The following is a 16,946-nucleotide window of genomic DNA, read 5'->3' as shown; positions in this document are numbered from 1 at the left end:
TTTTTTTTTTTAAAGATTTTATTTATTTATTTGAGAGAGAGAGAATGAGAGACAGAGAGCATGAGAGGGAGGAGGGTCAGAGGGAGAAGCAGACTCCCTGCTGAGCAGGGAGCCCGATGCAGGACTCGATCCCAGGACTCCAGGATCATGACCTGAGCCGAAGGCAGTCGCTTAACCAACTGAGCCACCCAGGCGCCCAATTTCACTAATCTTTTTAAGTGAGGGATATTTAGTTTTGTTTTTTTAAAGATGTTATTTATTTATTTGACAGGGAGAGACACAGCGAGAGAGGAAACACAAGCAGGGGGAGCGGGAGAGAGAGAAGCAGGCTTCCTGCGGAGCAGGGAGCCTGATGCGGGGCTTGATCCCAGGACGCTGGGATCATGACCTGAGCCGAAGGCAGACGCTTAACGACTGAGCCACCCAGGTGCCCCGAGTGATATTTAGTTTTATTGTGTTTATTCTAGTTTATTTATGTCTGCTTTATCTTTCATGGCTTTCTGCTCATTTATTATGATTCACATATTATTTATTTCTATTCATTTATTATATCAATTAACTCATTGGTATAGTAAATTCAGTGTACCAATTACATTGAATTATTATTCATTTATTATTTACATGTTATTACTAATCATTTATTATACCATTCTTTTTACTATCTTGGATTTAATTTGCTCTTCTTTTCCCAGCTCTTGAGATTTGAAGTTTTAGATAAATTTCCTTCTAAGCATTGCTTCAGCTACATCACCATTTTGGATGTTGTGCTTTCATTATTTCTTATTTAAATATTTTCTAATTTCCATTATTCATGATCATTTAGAAGTGGTTCTTTTTTTTTTTTTGGTCAGTTTTCAGTGTGATTTCATCATGGCCTAAGAACATACTCTGCATGATTTCAATTTTTAAAAATATCTTAAGCTTGTTTTATGACCTAACATATGGTCTATTTTGGTCAATGTTCCATGTACACTTGAACATATATTCTGTTGTTGGGACTAGTGATCTACATAGGTCAGTTGATTGAGTTGTTTCATAATGTTCAAATCTTTTATATTGTTACTGATTTTGGGTCTGATTTTTAATGAGATATTGAGATATGTACATTAAAATCTTTGGCAATGATTGTGGATTTGTGTATTTCTCCATTTAGTTCTGATATTTTGGTTTTATATATTTGAAGTGTTATTATTGGCTGCCTACTAATAGGATTATAAGGATTTTCTTTATTGAAACTTTTGTCACTATGACATTTTCATCTTTAGTAATATTTCTTAAAGTCAAATTTATGTATTAGTAATACAATCACACAAGCACTTGGGGGGGTAGTGTTTACATGGTATATCTTTTTAATCCTTTTAAATTATCTGTGCCTTTTTGTTTCCTGAGTCCAATCTGAAAATCTTGTCTTTTAATTCGAGTTCATTTATATTTAATGTGATAACTGTTGGGTTGACATTCACAATCTTACTATGTATTTTATTCATTTTGTTTATTTTTCTATTTGTCCTCTCTATGCTTTCTTCCTGTATTCCTCCTTTCTTTCATTACTTTGGATTAATCAAGTGTTTTTATTATTCTGTTTTACCTCTTCTTTTAGGTTCTTAATTATACCTATTTATTTTCTTTTGGTAATTACCCCAGAGCAGTGGTTCTCAAATGTTAGTGTGCATCAGAATCACCTAGAGGACTGTTCCAACATAGATTTCTAGGCCCTACTTCTAAAGTTTATAATTTAATAGGTCTAGGGAGGACTGAGAATTTTTACTTCTAAAAAATTCCCAGATGATATTTATACAGCTCCTTTGATAATACTTATGCTTTGATAATCATTCCTCTAGATTTCAATATGCATCCTTGGCTTATTACACCCTACATTAAGCTAGCATTTTTTTAAAAACAGATTTATTTATTTGAGAGCAAGAGAGAGCACACACACAAGTGGGGGGAGGGAGAGAGGAAGAGAATCTCAAGCAGACTCCCCACTAAGAGCAGAACTGGATATGGGGCTTGGTCTCATGCCCTGAACCAAAACCAAGAGCTGGATGCTCAACTGACTGAGCAACCCAGGTGCCTCTCCAGCATTTTTTTTTTTTTTTACACCACTGTCCAAAGAATAAAAGCCTTACAATGCTTTATGCCCCTTTATCTCCTTCCTACAATTCATGCAGCTGTTTTTTTTTTACTTCTGCATATAAACTCCACAACATGTTTTATTTTTGCTGATTTGAAATACAATTAAAAAAATGTAATCATGTATTTATTTTTTCTGCCTCTCTTTTTTTCCTTAAGACCAATGTTGCCATTTGAGTTAATTTTCCTTTAGTCTAAAGAACTACCTTTAATATTTTTTATAGTGTGGGTCTGCTGATGATGAATTCTCCCAGCTTTTGTCTGAATAAATCTTTATTTTACCATGATTTCTAAAGGATATTTTAATTAGGTATAAATTTTTTTCTTTTAGCACTTTAAATGTCTTTTTATTCTTTTCAGCTTCCATAATTTCAGTAGAAAAATCAGTCATCTGTCTTACTGTTCCTTTTGTAGAAAGTAAATGTGTCTTGTTTTCTCTTGCTGCTTTTAAGATTTTATCTTTGCCTTTCAGAGTTTCAACTGTAATGTATTTAATTGTGGCTTCCTTTGTATATATCCTTGCTGTGTATTGGGGTTCACTGACCTTTAATGTTGGGGCCGATGTGACTCATCAATTTTGGAAATTTCTTGACTATTATCTCTTCAAATATTGCTTCTGCCCCATTCTCTTTCATTCTTATCCTTCTGGGACTCTAATTAAACATACATTTGATTATTTAGCTATATTCCACGTGTCTCTTTTATTCAGTTTTATTCATCCCATTTTTTGTTTCTGCTCCTCATTTTTTGATATTTTCTATTTATCTGTCCTCAAGTTCACTAACTGTATTTTTTGCTTAGTCTAAGCTATTTTAAAAAACAAACTATCCAGTGAATTCTCAATTTTAGCTGTTGTATTTTTAAATTTTATAATGCATATTATTTTATAGATTCCAAATCTGCCAAAATTATCCATCATTTTATCCAATTTGCCCATCTTTTCCTCTTTTTCCTTGTGCACCTATATATGTGTATGTGTGTGTGTGTGTGTGTGTGTATAATTTTAAAGTCCTTATCTGCTAATTCTAATACCTGGATCATCTATGAGTCTGCTTTTACTATCTGCTTTTCTCTCATCACTCATATTTTCCTACATCTTCTCAAGTCTTATAATTTATTATATGCTATATTTGGTGTATAAAAGAACCAATGGGGGGCATCTGGGTGGCGTAGTCGGTTAAGCAACCGACTCTTGATTTCGGCTCAGGTAGTGATCTCAGGGTCGTGAGATCAAGCCCTGCATCAGGCTCCATGCTCAGCGAGGAGCCTGCTTGAGATTCTCTCTCTGCCCCTCCACCCCATGCTCTCTCTATCTAAAGTAAATAAATCTTAAAAAAATAAGAGTCAATGGGACTGATAGTGATGTTATTTACCCCCATAAAGTTTCTCCCTTTCTTCTGTCGGATGCATAATTTAAAGGACTGATCATCTTCATCCCATCAGGAACTGAATTAGATTGGGGGCTGGATTCTGGTTTTAATTAGACTCAGTTCACCTCTTCTTTGTCTTTTTTCTTCAGGTGTGACTCACCTGGACTTTTGATTGATAGCTTGGCAGGTCTCTCTCCTTCAGCCCTTAAACACTATGGGAGAATCAGTTCTGCCCTTTAGAGATTTTAGTTTAGCTTATTAGCTTCCTACCTCATGCAACTTCAAAATCTGGCAAATGTCTTGAGAGGGAAAATGGGCAAGTGTTTCATGCTGGCTTTCTGTCTCTGGTGGGAGTCCATCTCCTAAGCACTGTGGAGAGACTTTACCCTTCCAATCCAGTTTCCTTCTTGAGCATGGCCTTCTGAAGCTTTTGATTGATAGGTTGGCTTTTCTCTATGTCCTCATCCCTGAAACTCTATCTTTCAAAAGTTTTGAGCTTAGTCTTCCACAACATCAAGTTCAATATCTGGCAAAAACTTGAGGGAGAGACCTGTTGTATGTTTGGTGCAGTCCCTCTCTCTAAAAGGAATTTATCTCCTAAGCATCATAAAATTGAAGATTTTATTCTGCCTTTCTGGACCACCTCACCAGGGTCTTTTATACTCCAACATTCAGCAAAAATCCATGGTATATTTCAGACTTCTTTAGATTCAAATCTGGCATGTCTGCATCTATGGTCTTCAAAAACTCATCTGGCTTCTTTTTGTCTCATTAGAATCCCTATGCCAAAAACAGTCAATATGACCAGAATTAGTAAATGATCTAAGGAATAAAATAGCCAGAGATTGTTAACTCACCCAGGAGAGCTTCTCCTTCTCTAGAAATTTAGTTCTTCTAGGCTTTGTTGCGCCCACAATTTTCCAACAATTTAAAACCTATGACTTTGTTATTTATTTGTTTCAGTGGGAGCCTGGTCTTTCTACTAAATCCTACCTAAAGTAGAAGTCTCAATACTTACTTGAGGAGTACTACAGATAATGTATTTTCTACTCTATTTTATTAAAAACAAACTTCTGGTCAGAGCTCACTATTGTCAGGATCCACTAATGAATCACAGCTCCCATTTTGAGAAAAGCTGGTCCAACAGGTCTCTGGGAAAAAAGCAAGCTGTCTGTCAGTTTGGAAGATGAGGCTCATCAAAGGGATATGGGTTAAATGAACCTCAATCCACTTAGTATTATACAAATTTGTGAAGTATGGAATTCTGCCTGTAGTTTTCCTTGAGTCTGACAAAGTCAGCTTTTGAATCAAATTAACTTCTCACTGACAGGCTAGGCAAATTTAACTTTGTTCTGCCCCTTCTCTCTAGTCTTTTTTCTCAGTCAAAATCAAATTTTTATGATTTGTGTTAGTCATTAATATTATAATCCCATTAATCCAAAGTTTTTATTAGTTTGTCCACAAGGATATGACAATTTCTTAAAAAAAAAAATCCATTCTCCAAAGTACCTCCCTTAAACTTGGCCTTTTCCCCCTGTATTATTAGGTCTTTTCCCTTAAGTTATAATAACTACCTCAGTATTTGTTTGTGAAAGGGTTTTCAACTACCAAGGACCAAAAGACGCATGTGTAGAAGCAAAACTGACACATTGCTCTGCTGTATCAGTGTATACATCATAATCAGAGAATAAAACAACTTGCACATTGAGAGCAAAAAGCAAACAAAAACAGAGTCACTGTGTCTGGTTCACTTTCCCAAAATAAAAGAATCCCTTAAGTTTTGTTTATAAGTACTGACTCCCTCATAAAAGCAATTTTATCATCAACTTTTGCAATGTTGATAGCTGAAAACTTGTGATAACCTTTGTAGCTATGACAACCATGTGAGAAAATTGCTATCTTTTCTACCATGAGCAGACTAACTATAAGCTAACAAGGTTGGTAATTTTGTGGGTTTTTTCCCCTCTTGTATTCTTTTATTTGGTGAACCAGACCTTTTAAAACTTAGGAGTTTCTTATAAACTTTCCTTGAAAGTAAACTTTTCTTTACTAAATGCTTTGTCTCTGAGTATCTCTTTGACAATGCTATAGGTTCTACCAAGATTTTATGTATTTATCTACCAGAGGTGTATTCACTAGCCAGAGCCGAGTAAACTGCAACTCAAGGATTCTCTGAGGTATGCTTTTTTCCAGTCCTAGGGAGAATCTCCTGTGGAAATAGGGTTTTAATCTAGTTGATTCTATTTCTTTTTATGATCATTTGTTTGGTTTTTGTGTCCTGGTTTTCATGCTGGTTCTGATTTGTACACAACCCCTATTTCTCCTTTGGCAGCAGCAATGTTGATAATATAGTTTTTAATGGTCTGTCTGGTCTTTATGAGGTAACAAATGACAGGATATTTGATTGTATTTTATGTTTGTCTTGAGGATTCTGTTAGCTCCTGTCATTTGAGATATATCTTTCTTTGCCCCTAGGTCTTGAGACCTTGATTTAGTCAAACCGATAACTGGCTTCACTAGTAGGTTGGAAAGTTGCTCATATCACTCAATACAGTACTGATTTATTTTATTGCTGCCTTACCATTGGTGAAACTCTCTATGTTGTTTTTCATGTTGTGTGCCACTCTGATTCAAATCAAGATAAAAATATTTTTGTGTCTACTGGGGTGGAGAGCAGCTATCGGAGATCTGGAGATGCAACCATAAGCCAATGAGTTTTTTGTACTTTGACTTTGATTACATTTGATCCATCTGTGGCTAATGTTATAAAACCAAAGTTGTTGGTTCTTTTAGTGTATTTTTAAAAGGGCTTTTCTCCTCAAAAAAGAAAGGCATAGCTTTCTACAATAGTCTTTTTATTTACAATTATAAACCTTCTCTGAAGCCAACTTTCTCTGTCCCTTGGGACACTATTAGAGATTGATGGGCCATAAAAGCTGTCATTTGAACACACTATATAGGGATATCCAATTCCAACAGACAAATTTACCATAAAAAAGAACAAAATATACATAATGAGTAAAATTTGAAATTGTTTTTACCTGGTTTTAGGGCAAAGGGTAGAGACTTTAGAGAAGGTTTTGCTTGAATGGTACAACCATTCTACAAATAAGCCTGAATTTGTGATGGAATGAGAATAATTGCTTCTTGACTCACCTAGAGTTTCACAGTCTCTGCAAGAAATCTAAAAAGTTTGGTTACATAATTTTACTCTCTTTTCTCTCAAAAGAAAATAGGGGGGCGCCTGGGTGGCTCAGTCTCTCTTCAGCTCAGGTCATGATCCCAGGGTCCTGGGATTGAGCCCCGCATCAGGCTCCCTGCTCGGCAGGAAGCTTGCTTCTCCCTCTGCCATTCCCCCTGCTTGTGTTCCCTCTCTCGCTGTGTCTCTTTCTGTCAAATCAATAAATAAAATCTTAAAAAAAAAAAAAGAAAGTAGGAAAGCATAAATAAACAAATGAACCAGGTAAAGATGTGAGAAAGAGCTTGGTGCCCAAAAATAAGGTATTAATAAATCTAAAGTTGTGCTTCCAGCTCAACCTACAATCTGATTGGAAAATTACCACAAAAATAGCCTTGTTTACAAGTTGACAAAATAAGTAATGAAATGCAAATTGATAGCCCAGAGAAAAATAGAAAGAAAACTTTAGTACTTTTAAACAAAACTTGAAGAGTTCCTAAATATTTAGTATGAAAAATAGAAAAGTAAGTAATCACATTCCTAATCAAAAGGAATCCTTGCACAAATTACACTGGTTTAATAATGCTATTTTAAAACAGCTATATGTCTTCTTCCTGATTTAATGACAGTGTGAATTAAAATGTTAGTATACTATTCTAACTTATGCAAGACTTGGGTTTGTCTTCTCATAGAAAGCCTATGTAATTTAACTTTATAGATACTTTTCTAATTTCTAAACTAATATTAAATTGAGTTACTCATTTAATTAATAATCTTTGGATATAAGTTATATCTAAGCAACTCATTTGTAGAGCACAAAATAAATCCTGGGTCAACAAACAGTTTTAAGATACCCCTGCCTTTTGTTTTTATATGTTGTAAATGACCATTACTTAATAGGTTGAAAAGATACATATGAAAAACTGAGATATGTTGGTATACATGTTCTTTTTTGAAAGACATGTAAAATAATGTTTGTGAATCTGTCAAGAGGTATAAATGCAAAGTAATAAATTTTTATTTGCCTATCATGGGAAGAGATTGATTTTATCTTAAAGTCAAATTGTCTGGTTGTGCCAGAATGTGACAGAAAATATTAAAAGCCAAATTTGAGGGTATACAACAGGTTGTAGAAGGTATGAAGGAAAATGGACTTTGTCTTGGTTTTTAATATTTGCAAATAATGAATTTGAAAGAAACATAAAAATGTATTAACTTATTTTATAAAGTTAGCTAGATAAAAATGAATTTATTCATAAGATGGAGAAAAAGATTCGTGAATCCTATTCTATAAAACATGGATGGCATCCTCAAAGAGTAAAACTAGAATTTGGATTTTCTTTCTGTTAAATTGACAAATTAAATCCATGAGTATGTTTACTCTGAACAAAAAGCAGTTAAAAGATATTTAGTGCCCAAGTAGCAGTTTTCTTACATTACCAAAATATTCTTGAGAACCTAACATTTTGTGCTTTGTCATACCCTTGAACTATTTTTTAAACAAAAGTCCTTTGCCTCTGAAAAAGTTTCTTTAAGAGTTTATTTATTTGAGAGAGAGCGAGAGAGAGAGAGAGAGAGAGAGAGAGAGCGTGCGCATAAGCAGGGGGGAGGGGTAGAGGGAGAAGCAGACTCCCCACTGAGCAGGGAGCCCCAAAGCAGGGCTTGATCCCAGGACTGTGGGATCATGACCTGAGCTGAAGGCAGCCACTTAACCAACTGAGCCACCCAGGTGCCCTGAAAAATTTCTAGTATCATTACTTGATGCTGACTTTATTTTAAATATTACCTGTAACCTTTTTTCTGTCGTCACTTACTCATGTATTTTCTCCTCTGATAACATTTTTTGATATGGCATTTCCCAAATCCAGTCCCCAAATTCAGAATTATAAACTATGTCTTTTACATAAAGATTTTCTTTGGGGTTTCCCAAAGAGTTGCTAGACAGCCCCAAAGTTTTGCTAATTTATCCTATAAAAGGAGGAATACTAAAAATAATTAGATATGTTTGGTTGGTATACTGCAGATTTTTTATTAGCTCAAAACTACTGTAAAAGTCATCCTGCTTATCCCCTCCTATATATGAAAAAAACTTATACAACAGTAAGAGGAGTTTAACCTAAGTTAATTACATTTAAGTAAAATGTATTACTATAAATTTAAAGATATTTTTAGCAATTTAACTTTCAGGTTGGACAGAAGCATACACATGTCCATATACAAAGATTGGCACTGTAACTATTTTTAAAAATTGATTTTTTTAAAAAGAACATTTTGTTTGCAGGTGACAATCCTAAAATATTTTATGAGATAAACGAAATTTAATGCCTACTCTGTCTATAAATGTATTTTTCCTCTCAGGATAATCATTTACTAAAACCTTACAAAATGATTATGTGTTACTTCAGAAAAAAATGATTCCACTCCCCACTATTCTAGTATTGTGGTCTTTACAAATTAACCTAAGCCATTGCGTCTTGTCATCCACAGTTTATGCTTTTTCCTTACATTTGCCTGAAGTCCCTGTGATAAGCTACAGGCCAAAAACCGAGTCTTCTGGAAGAAACATGAAAAGAATGAAAGCCTCAGTAAAGACTTTTACCACACTCATAATTATTGACTCTATAGGGGTAGACTCATGGAAACAGATTTTTCAGTATAAACTGATATCAGCATGACAAAAAGATACCAGGTCAGACTACCAAAAGATAACATCAGGATTTCTACGATTCTTTAAAATCCAGAAGCAAATGACTTTGTGAAATTGAGTGCTCCACCCCAAATCAGAAAAACAAGAATTACCTAGGACGAAATGAGTTAATTATGGTTAATGCTTTATTTCTGATGGACATACAGGAAAAATTCCTCTCTTCTTTATTTTGAACTGTCTATTGGCTACACTTACATACACTGGTAGAAACATTCTTTAAATGGTATTATGTTCCAACCCTTTGGAATTCCAGGAAAAAAATTCTTTGAAAATTCTTAATATAATTTATAAGTAATATGTTGTCAGGAAAAAATATAAATAATGATTCTGGAGAAAATGACATATAAATATGTACCACAAAATGGTAAAAATGGTTAAATATTACACAAAACGCTTTTACTGAGGTTTCTTATTTTTGATAGCCATGTAGCTATTTTGCATTAAGTTCAATAAAAATCTGTTCTTCTTCCTATCAAACAGTAATTTAAAAATTGCTTTTGTGTCTGTGTCTGTGCCCTAAATCTAATTAAATTAGATATGGCAAGCCCATTACTAAACAACAAGGTCCAAGCAACTTGACTGAGGTGAACTGAATGGCTCTTTGTTCCCAATCTTGGTATATGAGCCGATAAGAGCAATACCCTACACATAAAGCAATGACAACCTTAAAGACTTTACAAAGCCTCCAAAGTAAACCCCTAAATTTTAGTATCATATGTCTCTAATTTCACTAATCAGATTATAAGGAGGTCTCTGTGCATTAAGCATCACCTTTTATCACATTCATATAATAAAACTAACCAAATAAAACAAATCATCAAAGTAATACTACTACATCATAAAATCACTGGGCATATTTATGTGGTCAAAGCCAGGCTTAAAAGGAAATTTGAAGGCAAAATTTGTACCTTAACCAGATGTGTATGCAATGTACATCACATCCCACAGTCAGAAAACAAAATGAAACAACACTGTACAGTAGAGGGTCAACACAGCATGCCCAAGTTGTGCAAACCTTTCACATTCCAAAGAAAGGTTTGGTCTTTACTCAGCTCCTAAGAGATGACCTCTAAACCCTTGGAATATCCTGTCTGATAATGTTTTTGTTTACCTAGGGGCCTCAGGCCCTGCCAGATAGTCTATGCTAACAATGTGACTTATGATCCACCATGGCCTTGGGCCATACAGTATCAGCTTGACCGGTAGAGGGGCTGGAGACTGAAGGTCCACCATATGGGCAGTAAGCCATGCTTGTGTGATCGGTCCACAGGGAAGAACCTGGACACTGAGGCTCGGAGGAGCTTCCCTGCTTGGCAATACTGCAAGCGTATCATCACACATAATTGCCAGGAGAATTAAGTGCTGTCTGCATGACTTCACTGGAAGAGAACAACTGGAAGCTCATGCCTGGTGTTTCCTGGACTTGGCCTTATGTCCCTTTTTCAGTTGCTTTTTTAAGTCTGTATCCTTTTGTTATAATAAACCATAACTGTGAGTATTACAGCTTTTCTAAGTTCTGTGTGTCATTTTAGTGAATCACTGAACACAAAGGTGATCTTGGGGAATCCCTGCAAACACACTTTAAAACCCTAAGATAAAGTAACATCAGCGAACAGTTACCCTGTCTGGTTCCTGCTCCTAAAGTAAATGAAATTTTGAGTTTTTCCTGTAAGTTACTCTCTAATTAAAACAACTATATCTCTGATTTTGGAAATATTGATGCCTGAAGATATGCGATGACCTTTTTGGATATGGCAATTATATGAAAAAAAGTGCTATTTTCCACCTTGAAGAGACTAAATGCAAACTTGGTGACCTTGATAAGTTTGTAGGTTGCTTTTTTTCCTTTAACTGTATGTCATATTTTTAATTTGTTAAGGCTGTCTTTCTAAAGCTTGATTCCCTTGCAGATTTTCTTTGCATGATAAGCTCCTTCTCTTTTCTAAATGCTTTAGTCTCTAAGTGGTTTTAAGTTTTATTTCAGTAGGTGGTAGTTTGAATCAATAGCATTTTAGTAGACTGGTTAAGAGAAACTCTACTTTGTGTGGAACATCCATAGGAATGTTAGGAAGTGGCTCTGAGAATTTGAAATCACAGGCAAATATCCTACCCAAATACCAAAGGCACAGCCCTCCATCTGCTTGAGACCTATGCCGTAAACGAACAAAAAGAAAAGTACCCTATCTGAAAATGTAGCTTAGGTGCCCAGCATTTAAATCATACCATAAGAGAGAATCAAGGTATATAATAACTGACATAAACTCTTCCAAGTTTATCAAACAGAGAAGTTATATACATAAAAATCATAGAATAAGTTTTTAAAATACCAGTGACTTTTGAGATTAAAGTAAAAGAAATTTCTGAACTTGAAAATAATTTCTTTTAACTCTGGTACTGAATTCCCTAGCTTCAAATTTGTAGCTTAGTTTATTTTTGGGAAAGCAAAAGATAATAATGCTTTTTATGTTGTGTTCAAGCATTTAATAGTTAAGATATTAATAGCACTATTCTCTCATATGTATTACATATTTTAGATTTGGCTATTTATGAAAAGATATTTTTAAGGTATTAAACATATTTTTTTCTTTTGCTAGAAATTATAAACTATAAAACCATAAATAATCCATGGAATCCTCAGGAGTGTTTTTCAATTTAATTTTAAATGGGCTTCCTGTGTACCAATATGATTTATGTTTTAAATAACACATTTGTAAAGTTAAAAGGACCTACAGTGAAGAGAATTGAAATACTTTCCAGTTCAGCAAGAAGATTCTGGACAACTGCCCTGTAAACATCAATCTTTTATTTCAGACAAGAAATGATTCACATTCTGTACTAGTTCAGTAATAGATTTTTCTAAGAAATACCATCCAAGTCGATGTACATTTAACTTTAAAGAAAACTAACCAAAAAATGCCTTCCAAAGTTTTTGTGAAGTTATCCTAAAATTTACTTAATCAGGCTAAGTAAAATTAGGTCAAAAGTATATTATTTTAGCTATGACTAGAAGGTCTGGTCACATCCTCCTTTCATAAAGACTAAGATCTCTTTATTTAAGCAACTTTAATAATTTATAGTGAATAAACTTTTACAAGTGGGTAGAATCCCATTATAATGAACATGATTCCAATGTTTACTTCCCTATGGCACTTCTTCCTATGTTCTGACCATAATTCAGAGCTGATATGGCTACAAAGAAATACACTGAGGAGGATATCAAAAGTCACAGAAATGTAGCCCCTTAGTAGTACTTTATTTAATGAAGCTACTTTTCAGGTAAGGTATTTATTATATATTCCATCTACTCACTCATTTAAAAATATTCTATTAGGTCTAGGGCTCATGATTTTAAAAAGTGCCACATTGGTAATGTATCAGATTTTTAATTTTTTGTATGTATTGAATGTTGATGCTTGGGTTTGTCAATGATAAATCTTTGCTCATTTCAGATTCAAGACATGCATACAGTTTTTTTCTTGCAAATCTCCTCTCTTTATGAATTTTAAAACTGTCTTAAGCGCCTGCAGAACAAATTTGTTTCCTAACCATAAGGCCCATACTTGGTTAGATTCCATGCAGCGGCAGTGACTAGATAGCAACAATGGATGAGGAATAATGAGGTCATTTGTTAAGGGATTCATGTTTGAATACATTTATTTGTGCCCACATGAGAAAAGTGACATTTCTCTAATATAGGTTGGTTAGTGTTTGGAAAGAGTATTCTATAGACCAGGAAATCTAATGGTATTAAAATGGGACTTCTACCTGTAAAATATATAAAACAGATTTGTAATAGTATTACTGGGATAAAGAGTAGATTGTCACATGCCATATAGGAGATTTGGGAGTATTCCTATTTTAAACTGGCTTTCTTTCCTCCACCTCTTTCAAATTCATTCCCTTTAAACATTTATTATGAGTAACATTTAGGACTACATTTTAAATTATAATCCAGTATTCACAGAGTTTCACAAAAACACTGACTACCTTCTCTGTGTGATGCACCCTGATATTTTCAATGCTATTCTAGTATTTTTTTTAAAGATCTTATTTATTTATTTGACAGAGAGACAGAGTAAGAGAGGGAACACAAGCAGGGGGAGTGGAAGAGGGAGAATCAGGTCTCCCGCTGAGCAGGGAGCCTGATGCAGGGCTAGATCCCAGGACCCTGGGATCATGACCTGAGCTGAAGGCAGATGCCTAATGACTGAGCCACCCAGCTGCCCTGCTATTCTAATTATTTTAAAAATGTTCATAGTGACCCACTAAATGTATTTCACAATCCATTAATAGGATATGACCTGCAGTTTGAAAAACACTCACTTAGTCCAACCAATGAGGAAGCTGAAGTGTGAGGAAATTGGCTTAAATTCATAAGAAAAGTGAGTTGTGATCATTTGCATAATTCTGTACAGGTCAATAATTGGTCTCTAGAATACAACTTTTCTGTAAAAGTATTATTTTTCTGTTTTAGTCTAAGTCATTATTGCTTGATTTTTTTACCCTCCTCGTTCTCTACTCCCTTCCCATTTTACTTAGGCGTTTCATACCCATTTTTTCTATTCATGCCTTGATACGTGGTTATATGGACACTTGTTTGAAATTTATGCTAAGTGAACTGGTATCTGGTACCAATACTGCCACCAGGTGAAAAAGCAAATGAAAGCTACATATATCAAGAAAGAGAATGAAGAAATACAAATAGGTCAACTTTATCTATCAACAGATGAAGAACAAAAATTTAGTGGACAAATATTTAAGCATCTTCTCTGGGATGGTCATTATACCTCTATGTCACCTACTGTTTTCTTCCTTCTGTTATATTTTTGTCCCCTCTCATGAGACTATAAGCAACTTGAAGAGAGAATCCACGCATACTTTGGCTTTGAATCTCCCATAGCATCTAGCACAGTATCTTAGAGATAACAAATACTTGATTAGAGATCAAGAAATACTTGCTGACTGAACAAGTCCCAACATACCATATACAAATAAAGAACTACCTTGGCTCTCTAACCTCTTCCTCTTTGCATCATAAAGTCAAAGCAAGCATCATTCTGAGTGCCTTTTATCTTTACCCCCAAACAAACAAACAATAAAATACTGGCATATTTTAACCAGGGATTATGTAAAATTTGGTCACATACCCCTGAAAGATGAAACAGCTGCACAACTGAACTGGTGCCTAAAACAGTAGTGTGAGAGCCAATATGCTTACTCAGATGAGACCACCAAAGAAGGTAAACATAACTTCATGACATTAAGTATCAAATATTTATTGAGAGGGCTACTACTTATGGGCTCAGTATTGTGCTGGGGGCTGGCTACAGTGGTGAGCAAGAAAGGATCTTGCCCTTAGGGAGCTTTCAGTCTATAGGAAAGACAAACAAGCGATAACAAGAAAGTGTACTAAGTGCAAAGATAGGAGAAATACCTAGAAGTGGCAGTGAAGCCAGATTTGGGAGAAGAGGGAGGGGTATGAAGGGGAGACTTACAGAGGGCTTCCTAGAGGAAGCACTACATTGAGACCTGAAGAATGAGGGAAAGATGGATAAGCAATATCTATGGAGGAAAAACCTGCGCCGAGAGTGTAATGGATAACTTCACTCTTATTTTAAAAGATAATCAGATGGAAAGCTGATTATTTCACAGAACTTTTTATCTTTTTTTGGACAGATAATTCTTAATTCCTAACATCCCTCCTCTAACCACAACTGGATCCAGTCTCCCAACATTGTAGACTGCTAAACTGGTCATTAACATTTTGTAGACTGCTGACCTGAGATTGTCAAAAAACTGCCTCAGAGCATAAAGTAACAAGAGATCAATTTGCTTCTCTGTTATTTTCTGCTGAAACTGTTAATGCACAGAGGTACCCAATGGACCATGCATATATAATAAAAAATAAATTTCTTTGGGGGGTGCTAATTTATAATTCTAATAATTGCCTATGGCATCTAGTAGGATCTTGTACCAAATGAGAATTCAATGACTCTATACCAATAAGGAGAACACTCCCAAAAATCCCACCAGGAAAAAAAAAATCCACCTTATTCTTTAAATGACTAATTCACAACTACAATAAAAACAAATTCTGCCCTAGACAAGATTTTAAAACTTTAAACTTTACAATTTTGTTATGCCTAATTCTCCTTATATAACAAAGTATAAAAAAGGAATTAAAAGAGGAAATTCACATGAAAATAAGCTTATAGATTATGAAGAAAAAGGCTGAGGCGTTGGCAAGGTCTATTTAATTACCAAGAAATAAATTTAGTTTTATATCGATGACAGTCAATATTATTTTTATTCATCCTTATTTCATTCTAATCAAAAGGTGCCATGGCACCCATATTGAGTTTTTTCCCCTCCCTCACAGATGCTATTATGCCATAGAGAGGTTTGTCTTGTTACACATCTGGGAGTCAGCTTGTACTTATCTAAACTTCATATACAATTAAATGTTCTCAGTACATACAGCTTTAGTTACAGATGAACAAATTTCCAGGAAACCCCATTAGGTGTTTCACTATTTACTCTACACCAACAACGGCAGCTGGTATATTTTTGGCCATAGTGAGCACTGCTTTCATTGTGCATAACCAACCAGACTTCTCCCCTTAGTTTCTCACCACACTGCAAGTCAAATTTTAATTTAATTTTTTTGATGTCTTATCACAGATTAAGACTACTCCTTCAGAGTTAAAATTGTATTTTTAAAGGAGAAAGGCTATCTAAAAATCTCAAAAACCTTTAAGTACACCATCACCATTCACTGAGCTCACTATTTTAAGTATCTCCTTTATAATCTTATACTGCAGAAAACTGAACATTTCCCTCCAACCCTCCTATCTTCGGCTATCACCTAATAAGAATGGCTAGGTTGCCAATGACCCACACAGGTATGGTTAATTCAAGATTCCAACTGCAATTTCCAAAATTAGAGTACTCACAATACCTGCTGTTTTAAACACTCAAACTTCCTAGTTTCACAGTTACATCAAAGTTGAGACTGGTCTTGGCTAGAAAGTTCCAATTTCATTTTTTCAATTTCTGATTAAATAAAAAACAAACAAACCTGTTTTTCACTGGAGTGAACAAATCAATGATATCCTACCGAGTTTCTGCTAGGCAGAGCACAGCTGCGGGGTTGCTACAGCAACTCTTGTACACTGACCACAGATTGCCCCTGTCCAGGAAGGAAATCATTTGCTCCACCCCCTGAGGAGTCAAAGGCTCTGGCAAGCAGCAGTCTGCGAGCAGGACACGTTTTTAGTTCAGTAGCTGTGATGGAGCAACAAGAGACAATTCTTTAGTGTCTCTCCACACTAACTGTTACCCAACAACCAAAACTGACTCTAAACCAAGTTGCTGTGTGTGACTGTGTATTTCTGCACCATGGTAAGACCATACTCTTCCCCCGCCTCATGAGAAACCTGAACTAGGGAACAAGCCAAAACAATTTCCTCCCAGACACACAGGCAAAAAACAAAAAAAAAAACAACAACCCAAAAAACCAAACCCAAGTAATTAGAATATTCCCATTTTTATGAAGAAT

General features: G+C 35.0%; 1 protein-coding gene across 1 annotated transcript in view; it reads right to left on the bottom strand.

The window, feature by feature from the left end:
- Positions 1 to 16,593, bottom strand: part of LOC102739553 (uncharacterized) — an 88,910-nt gene extending 72,317 nt beyond the window's left edge. The window contains exon 1 of the mRNA XM_081828782.1: positions 16,506 to 16,593. The gene's annotated coding sequence lies outside the window, so the exon portion shown is untranslated. The remainder of the gene's footprint in view (positions 1 to 16,505) is intronic.
- Positions 16,594 to 16,946: the final 353 nt, after the last annotated feature.

The sequence above is a fragment of the Leptonychotes weddellii genome, chromosome 8, assembly GCF_054177405.1.
Source record: "Leptonychotes weddellii isolate Sample4059 chromosome 8, ASM5417740v2, whole genome shotgun sequence".
NCBI lineage: Eukaryota > Metazoa > Chordata > Mammalia > Carnivora > Phocidae > Leptonychotes > Leptonychotes weddellii.
The sequence above is the reverse complement of the archived record's forward strand: the minus strand, read 5'-3'. Positions and strand labels throughout refer to the sequence as shown.